The sequence below is a fragment of the Cyprinus carpio genome, chromosome A8, assembly GCF_018340385.1.
Source record: "Cyprinus carpio isolate SPL01 chromosome A8, ASM1834038v1, whole genome shotgun sequence".
Taxonomy (NCBI): Eukaryota; Metazoa; Chordata; class Actinopteri; order Cypriniformes; family Cyprinidae; genus Cyprinus; species Cyprinus carpio.
The window spans coordinates 13,889,738-13,902,840 of NC_056579.1; positions in this window are offsets into that span (position 1 = coordinate 13,889,738).

The following is a 13,103-nucleotide window of genomic DNA, read 5'->3' on the forward strand; positions in this document are numbered from 1 at the left end:
TTGATACCACATTTAAAATATCACACTGAAACTAAATGTATGCAGGTCTGGATAACAGACTGGGCCCCAGACTGCTAGGGACCTCCATACCTCCGTCCCGAGACCAGAAGAAGAAGAACCAGGTTCTCAGTATTACAGTGTGAAATTACACTAAGGATCCCAGCTAGTATTTTCAGTTGTCTAATGTTAGCTCTGTGCAGAAAAATCTTATGAAATATAATAGCAGTATATATTGGTATTTTATATGCAAGGAAGGAGAGATGAACATTTAGAAATAATTTGTAAAATCTCTAAACATTCAATTATATTAGAAATTCATTAAAATATGTATACTTTATTTCTATAAATATTTTAACAACTACATTGTTACTGTAAAATATTTTTTGTAATATGTTTCTTTTCACTGAATTTTACAAGACTCAATATAGCACCCATTTGCTGCCAAAAGGCTTTGAAATGAATGCTGAATTTTAGATATATATTTCACGCATAAGTACTTCAAATGACCAGTGGAGGGCGCTCCAGCATCAGTAACTCACTTCTTGGCTTTAATTTCAATTGGGCTTTTTCCAAAAAGCAATTTTTTTTATAACTTGTCTGAACTCGTGTGATTGGAATCTAATATTCAAATTACTGTGATTGTTCAAACTTGTGCTCCATTTAAGGAAAACCATCCTCATACTAGCTTGTTCACAAAAAAGCAGATATAAATCCATAGGCCTTCTTAAACCATATCTGTATCTGTGTGTCAGATACTCTAATCATGACAGGAGTCTTCAGCTGTAATGTTTTCTCTTGTGTATGTGTACATGAGTGTGTGTAAGCACAGTACAGCTGGTACCCATGCATTTCCTGTAGCATTAACTTGCCCAAATAGCAAAACCTCACAGCTTCAAATAAATCATTTTGAGCACATTTGCACTCTTGTGATCTCACACAGACTGTTGCTGTGATAAACAAGGGATGTGTTAACGACTCAGATGCCATAAATATGCTTTCATATGTACTTACTGTATGTACAGTATACGGAACACTTCAAAACCACTTTGTGCTAGTTTTAATCAGGATTCAGTGTGATGCTCTTATGACATTTATCTGACGCTACTGGTCTGAAGTGACTGGTTTGTGGTTGTTTTAACCTGTTTTTACTACAGTGGTTTGTGTCGGTTTCTACTGGTCTGAGACACACAGACTCTTGGAATGTATCAGTTAGAAGTGATGTATGTAACATCTGCCGAGCTGTTCATCCCATTTCCTGTGACATAAACTATACGTAACATGTATATATAGTATACTATAACATAATTATAGTATGTCCTTCCCTCCTTCAACTGTTCACTTGTTTTAATGTCACTAATTTTTCTCTCTCTGTCTCTGTCTTTCAGGGTGATTCAGCAGTTTGGAATCAAGTTTCAGGCTACGGGGAGCAGTTATTAACCGTTTTTTATTTCCTTGTTGAAAAGAAATTTAGATTAGCTGGATTTGAGACTATAAATGTTTTTCTTAAAAACATATTTCATCAATATGTGTGCCATTCTTCAGACGCCCACGCGTAAAGAAAAGTGCTGAAATGAAATGTCATTGTAAATCCTATGATAAGACTGATTCATTTGATGCTGACACACACATGCTTACATTTCCTATGATCAAAATAATGCTGCAAATGAAATATACACTCATTAGGACTGTATTTAAATAAGCTTGGGTGTAAACCAACAGGAAACTATCATTTAGCATAAAGGACTGGACTAGATGAGAAGTGTCATCACAGGAATGAATGGTATTGTTCCAGAAAGCTCCGCAGATGCTGAAGACTGAAGTGTTTGTAAACTTGTCTGACAGTCTAACTATGTCCGTATGTGCATAATCACATTCTATTGTGGGTTAAACTTACAGCAGAAGTGAGTGTGTTCTCAAGTATGCAGTTGTGTGTTTCATGTAGTTCACACTATTCAGGAATGAGTGTGTGTGTGTGTATGTGTGTGAGTGTGAGTCAGGGCACTCCCTAACACTCGTGGTACATTGACGTAAAACAGACAAGACAGGACAGGCTGATCCAACTACTTGGGAAAAACACTGAGGTGGGCGGGGCTTATTACAGGAAGTGCACTTAAAAAGACAGCGAACACAAAACTCCTGCTGGGGCTCGGGGTCACTTATGGGTTCAGGTATCAAGCAGCTGCTGCTTATTATTTCTGGCACTTAAGAATGCTGACAACAAACACAACATCTATGAAACACTATTTATACAGAGTAAAATGATTACTTGGACTTGATAAGGGGGAGTTTTGGCACGTGCATGGTGTGTGTGTTACAACATAAGTGAGAAATGGTATTGTTTGCTCCTTTACTTATCTCTCTTTCCTGTATGTACCTCCTTTTGTCCTCTCTCCTCCCATTTCCGTTGCTTTTGGAATATTTCCTGGGAGCAATAGATTTAGGAAACTCCAGATAGAAAAAATAAGTGACTCAGATGTTCTGACTCAGTCTTGATCAATGTCAAACCTTAGATGGTTAAGCAAATTCTTAGTCTGTAGACCTTTAACACAGTAAAAAATAAAATTTAGAGAAACCAATAAACAAAACAACAACTGTTTATTTGGATTTTTAATGAAATTGCCGGGACAGTAGCTTTATTCTCGAACCAAGTGAGCATCTATAGAAGTATCAATAAAGCTTAGCATCATGTTAGACTCAAACTCCATTTTAAATTAAGGATCCCATGATTCTATTTGTGTTGCCCATGAAGTTGCTGCCTATTTTAAGCATACTCTAAAATCACATGAGTGTGCTATGTATTTTTATGCCTGTTAGAGCATCATGCGATTAGCTCAGCAACATGCTAATATCAAGCTCAAATGTAAGCTGAGTCTTCTGTTATGGTATTTGTGTCACTGGCTCTGTAAAGACTAACATGACATTTAAGATGCTACCTTAAGGAACATTCACATGAACGCATTTTCTACTGTGTGTGTTTAAAAACCCAAGATGCAGGGCAGTAGAATGAAAAAATGCAAGGTCTAGAGATGTGCTCATGTTTATAAAGAAAACAATTAAAAATAAGCACAAAGGAGCACAAAAACACAAGACTCTGAGCAGTGGAGAACCGGCATTCAGAGGCCATTCACAAAATGCGTTTTTGCATTTAAACCATCTAAAGACGCTTTTTGATTTCTTTTGACTTGAGTGCTCAATATTTAGAATGATGTGTAATGCAGCAAAATACACAAGACATGAATGCAATAGTTTATTTTCTTCTCCACCTCTTTTTGTCTGACCCTGCTGACCCAATGAGCATTTCGCTGTCCAACGGTCATTGCAAATTCTAGTATTGCATTAGTATTGCATCCTTCTCATGGGCATTTAATAATTTTTTACATTTTAGTCTTAGAGAGTTAAATCTCTTTCTTGGCTCTGTAAAAGAAAACCTGCCTAATAATTTTGCACAACTGAATATAAGGAGTTTTGGACAATTACAGTTAGGTCCATATATATTTGGACACTGACACAATTTTCATAATTTTGGCTCTGTATGCTGCCAGAATAGAATTAAAATGAAACAATCAAGATAAAAAAGAAAAGCAGACTTTAAGCTTTAATTCAAGGGGTTGAACAAAAATATAACAAAAAAATGCTTATAGGAATTACAACCATTTTTATACACAGTCCCACCATTTTCAGGGGCTCAAATGTAATTGGACAAATAAATATAATCATGAATAAAATGTAAAAATGTTTCAATATTTTATAGAGAATCCTTTGCAGGCAACGACTGCCTTGAGTCTGGAACTCATGGACATCACCAAAAACTGGGTTTCCTCCTTTGTGTTGCTTTTCCATGTCTTTACTGCAGTTGACTTCAGTTGTTGTTTGTCTGTGGGTCTTTCTGCCTTTAGTTTTGTCTTCAGCAAGTGAAATGCATGCTCAGTTGGATTGAGATCAGGAGATTGACTTGGCCATTGCAGAATAATCACTTTTTTACCTTCAAAAGCTTCTGGGTTGCTTTTGCTGTATGTTTTGGGCCATTGTCCATTTGTACTGTGTAGCGCCATCCAAGCAACTTTGCTGCATTTGGCTGAATCTGGGCAGAGAGTATATCCCTATACACTTCAGAATTCATTTGGCTTCTGTCACATCATCAATAAACACCAGTAACCCAGTGCCACTGGAAGCCATGCATGCTCATGCCATCAAACTTCCTCCACCATGTCTCACAGATGATGTTGTATGCTTTTTTTCTTTCTTTCTGTCATTCTGGTACAGGTTGATCTTAATTTCATCCATCCAAATAATGTTTTTCCAGAAGTGGTCTGGCTTTTTTTTAATGTTTTTTTGGCAAAGTCTAATCAGGCCTGGTTTGCACCTTGTAGTGAACCTCTGTATTTGTTCTCGTGAAGTCTTCTCTTGATAGACTTTGACAGTGACAGACTGTTCTTCACCTGGCTGGATATTGTGAAAGGGCTTTTCTTTACCATGTAGGGGATCCTCTGATCATCACCACTGTTGTCCTCCGGGGGCGTCCAGGCCTTTTTATGTTTCTGAGCTCACCAGTGCATTCTTTTTTTCTCAGAATGTACCAAACTGTTGATTTGGCCACTCCTAATGTTCCTGCTATCCCTCTGATAGAATTTAGTTTTTGTTTGTTTTTGAAGCCTAACAATTGTCTGTTTCACTTGTATGGAGAGCTCCTTTGACCACATGATGTGGGACCACAGCAACAGCTTCCAAATGCAAATGGCACACTTAGAATCAACTCCAGAACTTTTACCTGCTTAAGTGATGTGGAAATAGAGAAGGAATAGCCAACACCTGTCCATAAAACAGCTTTTGAATTTGGAAGAAAATACCGTCAAATTAAAGTTCAGAGTGTGCACTTATTAGCTTATTTAGCCCATATATTTATTATATAACTGTAACTTGAATATGTTTTGGTCAACAGCTAAAATAATAAAAATTGTGCCTGTGTCCAAATATATATGGACCTAACTGTATATATTGCTTGTGTCCAAATATATATGGACATAACTGTATTTTTTATTATTGTTTTGGTTTGGAATTGGTAAAATGTGCTTGGAAAAAAAATAATAATAATAACTTGCATATTAATTCTGCACACATATAAATATATATATATATATATATATATATATATATATATATATATATATATATATATATATTGGTTAGGAAGAAAATGAGTTTAGAAATAATTAAAAACAGATGATTTAACCCATTATGTGTGTATTTTTATACTTATTAGAGTATCTTGCAACATCGTCCCCTTGGAATTATAAGGTTCTATCTGCATTCCGAGTAGTTTTGAGTTATTGAGCTTCAAAGTTTTTGCATTCCATTCGACTGTGTAGATAGAACCTTTTGGTTTTTTAAATAAAAAGTCCCAAAATGTACACAACATTAAAAAAATCTATCACATAATGTAAATAAGTTCATAGAACAAGAATATGTGAATAACTCAATTTTGAAAAAAATGTCAGATAGAACCTTATAATTCCAATGCGACGACATGCATCTTAGCTGTAGTGTAAAACTCAGTTGAAAAGTTCAGTCCTTGTAACACTATTTGTGTTTGTTTGTCTGTGTCACTAGTTGATGCCTATGTAGAGCGTTCATTGCACAGACCATTCTGCATATGATGTGTATGACAGGTGTTTAATAAAATTGTGTTTTCACTTTCATTTCTATAGGTTTGTAACATTCAGAAAGCTCTTTATTCGAAAGATACTGCAAGTTAGTCAGTGTATTCAGTAGGTGTAATGTATTGTAAGTTGCTTCAGAGGCATATGGTACTGCAAGTTTTACATACAATAATAATAATACAGTGCATTGACATAAAAAAAAGGAAATTTACTTTTGGTATAAGTACTTTTAAAAGCAAGTACTTTAACTTAAACATCTGTCTTTACAACATTCACTTGTAATGGAGTAATATTTGACAAGCAGTATCTGTACTTTCACTCAAGTAATGGAGTTGTGTACTTTGTTCACCTCTGAACAAAACCCACTGAAACCCAGCATGAACAGTATAACCCTCAGGTGATCCTCAGCAATCATAAAGTTTTTGCCATTATGACTGAAGTAAACCAGCTAAACCATCCCTCAGGTTCCATTATTGCACTTGTTTATGCTTAAGTAAATGGAAAAAAAAAAATCTGCTGTCCATTGTGTATTGAGGTGCTGTTGGTCTATAAGGGCACCCCTCAACCGCATCTTGTTTTTTTGAGGTCGGTTTCCTCAGCAACGAGTGCGTGCACTGTCATTTCCTGTTGCTATGTACACTGTGTGCGCATGCACTCAATTCTACTTTTAAGCAGATCTGCAGAGTTTACGTAAACAGCCAAGCTCGGTGCTTCCCCTTCTTAAAGACTTGCACTTCCTTCCTCCTGCAAAGGTACACACAAGCTCACTGACGTGCATACAAGCTCTCCATATAGATGCTGTATGATGACCTGTTTAAAGTTGAGATCTTCCACAACAAGGGTCCTATAGTTCACCACCTTTACATCACAGTCGTCATGGCGACGCTTTATGTGATTGACGCTTGATGTGATTGCTTCATACACAGGACATGAAGCACAAATCAGCATGTTCTCAAGCATAGTACTCTCTGTTTTCTCACATTATTAAAAAATGGCCTGCTGACATCTTGCAGAAAACAGAAGCAGTATAAATTATGAATTGTGTATGTATTTGTATATGCCTGATTCCAGCTAAGCTTATCTCACATTAGTCTATTTCAAATTAGGGTTGTCTAATGCAACCCTTAATGTCTTAAGGGTTGCATTAGAGACAGGGCAAGAAGGGCCCGGGGCCCAAAATCTTTTGCACAGTTAGATATTGTCAAAAAAAAAACTAAATACCGTACTTAGCACAAATAGTGCAAACTGACCACTAGGGCCCCTGAGGCCCCTCAGCAGATTTAGTAAATGTGGCCCCTGACTTTTATTATTAGTTTTCTAATGTTAGCTTAACCAAAACATGTGTTTCCTAGTTTATTTAGTCAAATCGTCCCTGCTATTTAAAATTGAGCAAAAAATTGCACAACAGCTTGTCACTGAGGCAGTACCCTTTAAGCAGGGGTGTCAAACTCATTTCCTGGAGGGCCGGAGCCCTGCAGAGTTTAGATTAAAACCTAATTAAACACACCTGATCCAACTAATCAAGTCCTTCAAGCTTATTTGAAAACTACATGGCATGTGTTAAAGGGACCCCAAAAATGTTCAGAGTAGTATCTAAATAGGTCTTTTAGGGGTAGATAAGGTACAAAATTGTAACCCTAATGGTAAGGTACAATTTTTGCACGTTTTTTTTTGACAGTGTCGGGTAAAGCATGTGACAAACAAAACCAACACTAAAGACCTACCAGCGACAAAAGCCAATGTGTTGTCCCTTCGCATTGCCTGTGCCTGGGCCAAAAAATTGAGCTTGAACACATCACAAAGACTACAGTCAATAGCCAAGTAGCATTAACGCCTGCATGAGAGGAATAATGGCGACACCAGCGGGTGGCAGTAGTCTGTATTCATCATTCGAAAAGGGAAAGCAAAACTAGAAATGTGGATATAAAAACTGTAAAAAAAGCATAATTTGATTACCATTTTGAATATGAAACATGTTGATCAGTTTACTTCCCTCCAGATGGCCATGTTGTTATAAATATATATGCGTATTAGAATGCTTATAAAGATGATGTAAAATTATAAGAGCCATTTGTTTGCCCTCTTGACTTTGACGTATGGTTGTTTTCACCACTTTCATTTCATTGCACTGGTTCACTAAACTTAACAGCCAATCAGAGTGGTCTCTCTCACTGACTCTCCAACGGCACTTCAACATGCTCAGTAGGTCAAAAAGCCACAGAAGTGGTACGACTAGTTTCAATGGTGTGAAACACAGTGCAAAAACTGAGCTGACAGACGTTCAACGACGGACTGACTTTGGCTGACGATCGGCTTGGTATGTCACAGCCTTAAGGGTCTGCCACTATGTGTGGGGGACAAAGATACGCCTAAGGGCCTCATAGGAATCATGATTCGCCTGTTCACGCATCAGCAACTTTACTGGAACAGCAACTGGTCTTTAATGTTTTAGGCAAAAAAAGTTTCTTGGGTCACTTTTGTTTTGATGTTTTTTAGACCACAACTTGTGCGATCACTATTTTGTATGTGAGAGTCTGCAAGTTGACACTGTTAGAATTTCCATTCTGTTGTTTAGCATGACTTGCATGACTAAACTTCTTTGAAAAGATGTGACTAAACAGATATTCACTCAGGTGCAGCTCAGACCATGACAGAGAACCCACAAATGTCCAGCATAAAACCATCTTGTGTTCTGTGGTTTCCTCCTATGTAGGAGGAATTGAGGGATCTTTCCCAGATTGCATCAGGTTCATCTGTGAGCCACATTAAAATTTCAGATGGAAATGAGCTGATTGTAATTAACGTTTCTATTCATTTGTCTCCTTAGTTAGTGTTTACTTGACTGTGGCGCTTCGATATCAGCTAAAATGCCACATAACTGCAGAACTGTATTAAACTCAGCAAGAAGGTAACTAAAGTACAGATCAAGCATCTGGAAATAAAAATAAAGATCATTTCAGGATCTTTAATCTTTGTCTTTCACACTGGCCCATAATAAGTCACTCTGCTTTAAACGACTAAACATAAACAATGTAATATTATTGCTGTGTATGCATAGCAAGGCAGTTTATGTGCAGTAGAGTCCTGTCTACTTTGAAGAATATTCTTCTAGCTAATTTCTGAGTCATGCGTCTGGCTGTAATGGGTGTGTCTGGATTTTCAGGAGTGCTCAGTAGGGCAGAGACCAGTGTGTTTGTTGTATTAGTTTAGTGAGCTTTGTTGTATTAGTCTTTCCTCATCTCAGACAAAGGGAGATTAAATTTAAGTAATCACAGGGGTTTCATGCTCACATTTTTAAAATGCTGCATTTCTTCACAACACTGCATCATAATACACAATACTGCTTAGCTCTGCAGGAAGTTTTAGAGTGTACCCAGGGTCAGAGACAGAGATAACCCAAAGTCAAAGCCTGACACTACGTGTGTAATCATTCTTTGAGTTTTTAAAGTTCAAATGCATACATGGTATTGTAAAGAGGGAGGGCTCTTCATTATTCAAGAGCTTAACAAGCCAATATGTCACCAATTGTGCTCTCAGTGGTCTTTATGCAAGGTTCAATCAAATATTTGTGAAGTCTCTCATTATTGACCAACATATCAATAACTCTGAGCTTAACTGAGTTGTTTCTTTTTATGTAAACATGAATTTACACTCAAAAAATATTTAGGCCTAAATTTAAGATTTATGTATTTGAATTGCATACAAAATTTCCAACCATTTGGATTACACAGTTTTAACAAACTAACCTAATGTGATGCATTTTTGTCAAATGAAACAGGTCAGATTTCTGTAATAGTATAAACAATGTGTTTTAAATACACAATAACCAGGTTTATATAATTATCATCAATAATTAAAAATTAAAAGAATAAAAAAATAAATGGTTTGTGGTGTTGACATCCACAAAACTTATTAAGTATGAGCAAAAATAATAGTAAACATGAACATTGCTAATATAACAGCTTGAAGGAGGTGTACTGGTCAATAAATGCACACAATAACTTTCCTCACATTACCAAGAGCTTTTGTCAGTTAAATTCTGACTTGCATGTTTTTTTTTTTTTCCTGTGCTCTTGCTCGCTGTGTTTTTGCGTTGTCTTGTTCACATTATCTCTGCAGGAAGGAAGAGATCCAGTTTAGTGATGTGGGTTGAGTGCCACGGTTTGTTTGTGAGACAGTTAAGATTCCATCACGTGAGTTTAAGAGGGGTTATTCATACGTATGTGACACATGCGACCAATATCAGTACCCTCTGAACCTGACTGTGGCCTATTTGGAGCCGCCCGCACTGATTGCCTATCTCAAGCTTAGAGGTGAAGAGAGCAGATGCAGCTTTCACGCTGGAGCCCCTCGCATGCTCGGCAATAGATGGCAGATGGAAATAAGCGTTTGTGAAGAAGATACAGTGACATCATCATTGCAAAGAACCGATCTCTTAAAAAACACTGCGTAGTGTTGGGCTTCTGGGACAACAGAAAGTCTGAGGCCTTGAGCAAAAAAATAGATCAAAGGCATGATGGTCTTACGAATGCTTTATGTGATTTAGTCTCAAAATATTTCAAATCAAAATGTGCACAACTATTGGATATGACTCAAAACATATTGCTTGTTAAGGCAAATGTCACTATAATTATTGCTCATGTTTAGTATTTAGTCCTGTGTTATGAACATGAATTATACCTCAAATCATGTTACTTAGTAGAGGAGTGCTATTACTTTTCTAAGAGACCAGATTTACGATATTCACTGGGTGGACAATTAATTTATTGAATGAACAAACCAGTAATATTGTGCAATATTATTACAATTTAAAACAAATGTTTTGTATTTTAATATATTTTAAAATGTGAATTATTCCTTTGATGACAAAGCTGAATTTTCAGCATCATTACGCCAGTCTTCAGTGTCACACGCAGTGTTGGGGAAAGTTACTTTTAAAAGTAATGCATTACAATATTGCGTTACTCCATAACAAAGTAACTACTTACGTTACTTAGTAACTTTTTATGGAAAGTAATGTGTTACGTAACTTGTGCGTTACATTTTAAATATGAACAGGGCCTGCTTGTTTGTTTTTAAAATAAAAAAGTTCTATTTTTGGCAAATATAAAAGCCTTTTCACACTAAAAGTGAAATTAATATGCCTCAGCCAAACGGGAAAGTTAATTTACATCCGTACAGTAGAATGCAGAAGAAGAAATTTCAACACACTTATAACAAAAAAATAAATAAAAAAGACATCAAAATTTTTGTCTATAGTAATTTTTGCTTATTATTACGGTTGAACTGGATCATCGAAGGTCAGAAGTCAAAGACATTGGTTTATAGAATGGGATTAAATACAGTACATAAAGGATATTTGGGTTATTTAAGATATTTAATTATTGCAGGATTGCGTCATATTCTGAGTTGCATTATTTTTATTCATTTTGAGGAATACCGAATCTGATTTTTTTTTTTGTGAGTGAGTGAGTGAGATGAATTAATGCATATTCATATTTATTTTAGAACTACAGTAACAGATTTCTCTCAGCATGGGGACAGGAGAGCTGTCAATCAATAAATTGGAAAAAAAGTAACTTGCGTTACTTATCTGAAAAAGTAACTCAGATATACTCTTGTAAATTAAAAAGTAATGCGTTACTTTACTAGTTACTTGGAAAAAGTAATCTGATTACGTAACTTGCGTTACTTGTAATGCATTACCCCCAACACTGGTCACACGATCCTTCAGAAATCTTAAAACATTTCTTTTTATTATCAGTTGAAAACAGTTTGATATTTTTTGTGGAAAATGTGTTTTTGATAAATAGAAAGTTCAAAAGTACAACTTTTCTAACAATGTACTTACTGACCCCAAAGTTTTGAATGGTAGTGTTCATTCAAGAAGACACCCAAGTTATATCTAGGGACCAGAATATCACACAGATTTATAGGTGGGCTGTTTCGACTAAACAAACACCTAACAACCATTTAACAATGCACTAAAACCCACAGCACTCTGTAATCTTGGCGGTGGGTTTTGTGCTAGCAAACATCACTCACTTTTTTTTCTCTCAGAAAAACTGTGAAAATTTTGTTACATTTGCTGCTGATTTCTAAGTATTTTGCAATGCTATTCTTTGAATAAAAAAACAGAACTATAACTAGTCATTTGTGCACTCATTATATATATACCTTATCTTTTACACACTCATATATTTACACGTGACAGTGGGATGGTTTTCCTGTTTGTGATTGATTGATATTTATGAATCACTTCAATTTTTCAATCTTCAAACATCCAAACATATACCAAAAGAGTGACTTCTATGCATGATAAATGACATAAAAAAAATTACCTTTCATCACTTACATTACATTGTTTTGCGTACAGCGACTCTTTTTATGGGCTAGGGTTGTTTCTTTTTTAATGGTGCTAGTTGCCCTGCCTAGGACAGGACAGAGTAAATAATTCTGTCATCATTTACTCATGCCAATGTAGTTTTAAACTTATATGAATTTCTTTATTTTGTGGAACACAGAGGAAGATATTTTGTCTAATTTAGATATTAGTGTTTAGAACTAGTTTTATGGCATGTTAAAGATGATTAATGTCGGTAATTATGACACCTGAATTTTTGGCTATAGTGATGATCAAAGTGGTCTGATCAGTTTTCTGTTGTTTTGCAACAACAGGAAGGCTGTCAGTTACTCAACCCTGTCCTGCATGATGCGAGCGGTACGACCCAACATCGTGGCGGTCGTCTTGAGACTCTGCGCAAGCGTCAGAAGGCAGAATAGCAGAAGTGCAACAGTGTCGAAATCTGGGCCAGTGTCCTGCTGGGTCATGGCTCCACCTCTTACGGCCATTGTGGACGCCTGAGTTCCCGGCAGCCGTGCCGCAAGGACCCCCGGATGTTCACTGCCAGCGTCATCCACTCGAGCCCAAGAGAAAGAAGAATGGTGACAAAAAAAAGTAGAGAAACAAGGAAGTGGTAGATGAATGAAAGGTTTTGCCATTGGTACATCGCAGCACTTTCAATCTGCTGACCTCATCCCCGCCAGCAAACTTACTTTGCTACTCCAAGTAGTAGACCGCAATAATTCTATATATTCACCTTGTATTTTTTCTTTTCATAAACACTTTGGAGGGGTAAATGGTATAATTTGAGTCTTAATAAGCCTCATTCGAATGCAGGTTTGAGTCATATAGGCCACATCTCAGTCCTGTTTCCACTCTCTTCCTGTACTTTCCTATTGCGTCTGCACTTTAGAGTAAAAATAAAATAAAATGAATAAAAGATTTAAACTCCTCTCACCCACAGTGTGTTCCAGTATCTTGCTGTTTACCTGATGTCTTTTAACCATTTTTCAATTAAAAATAAATCCTTTTCTAGTTTCACTCATGACAGGCTAAGCAACACCATCTTAAAAGGTGATGTTAACCACTTGGGAAGGTGTCAG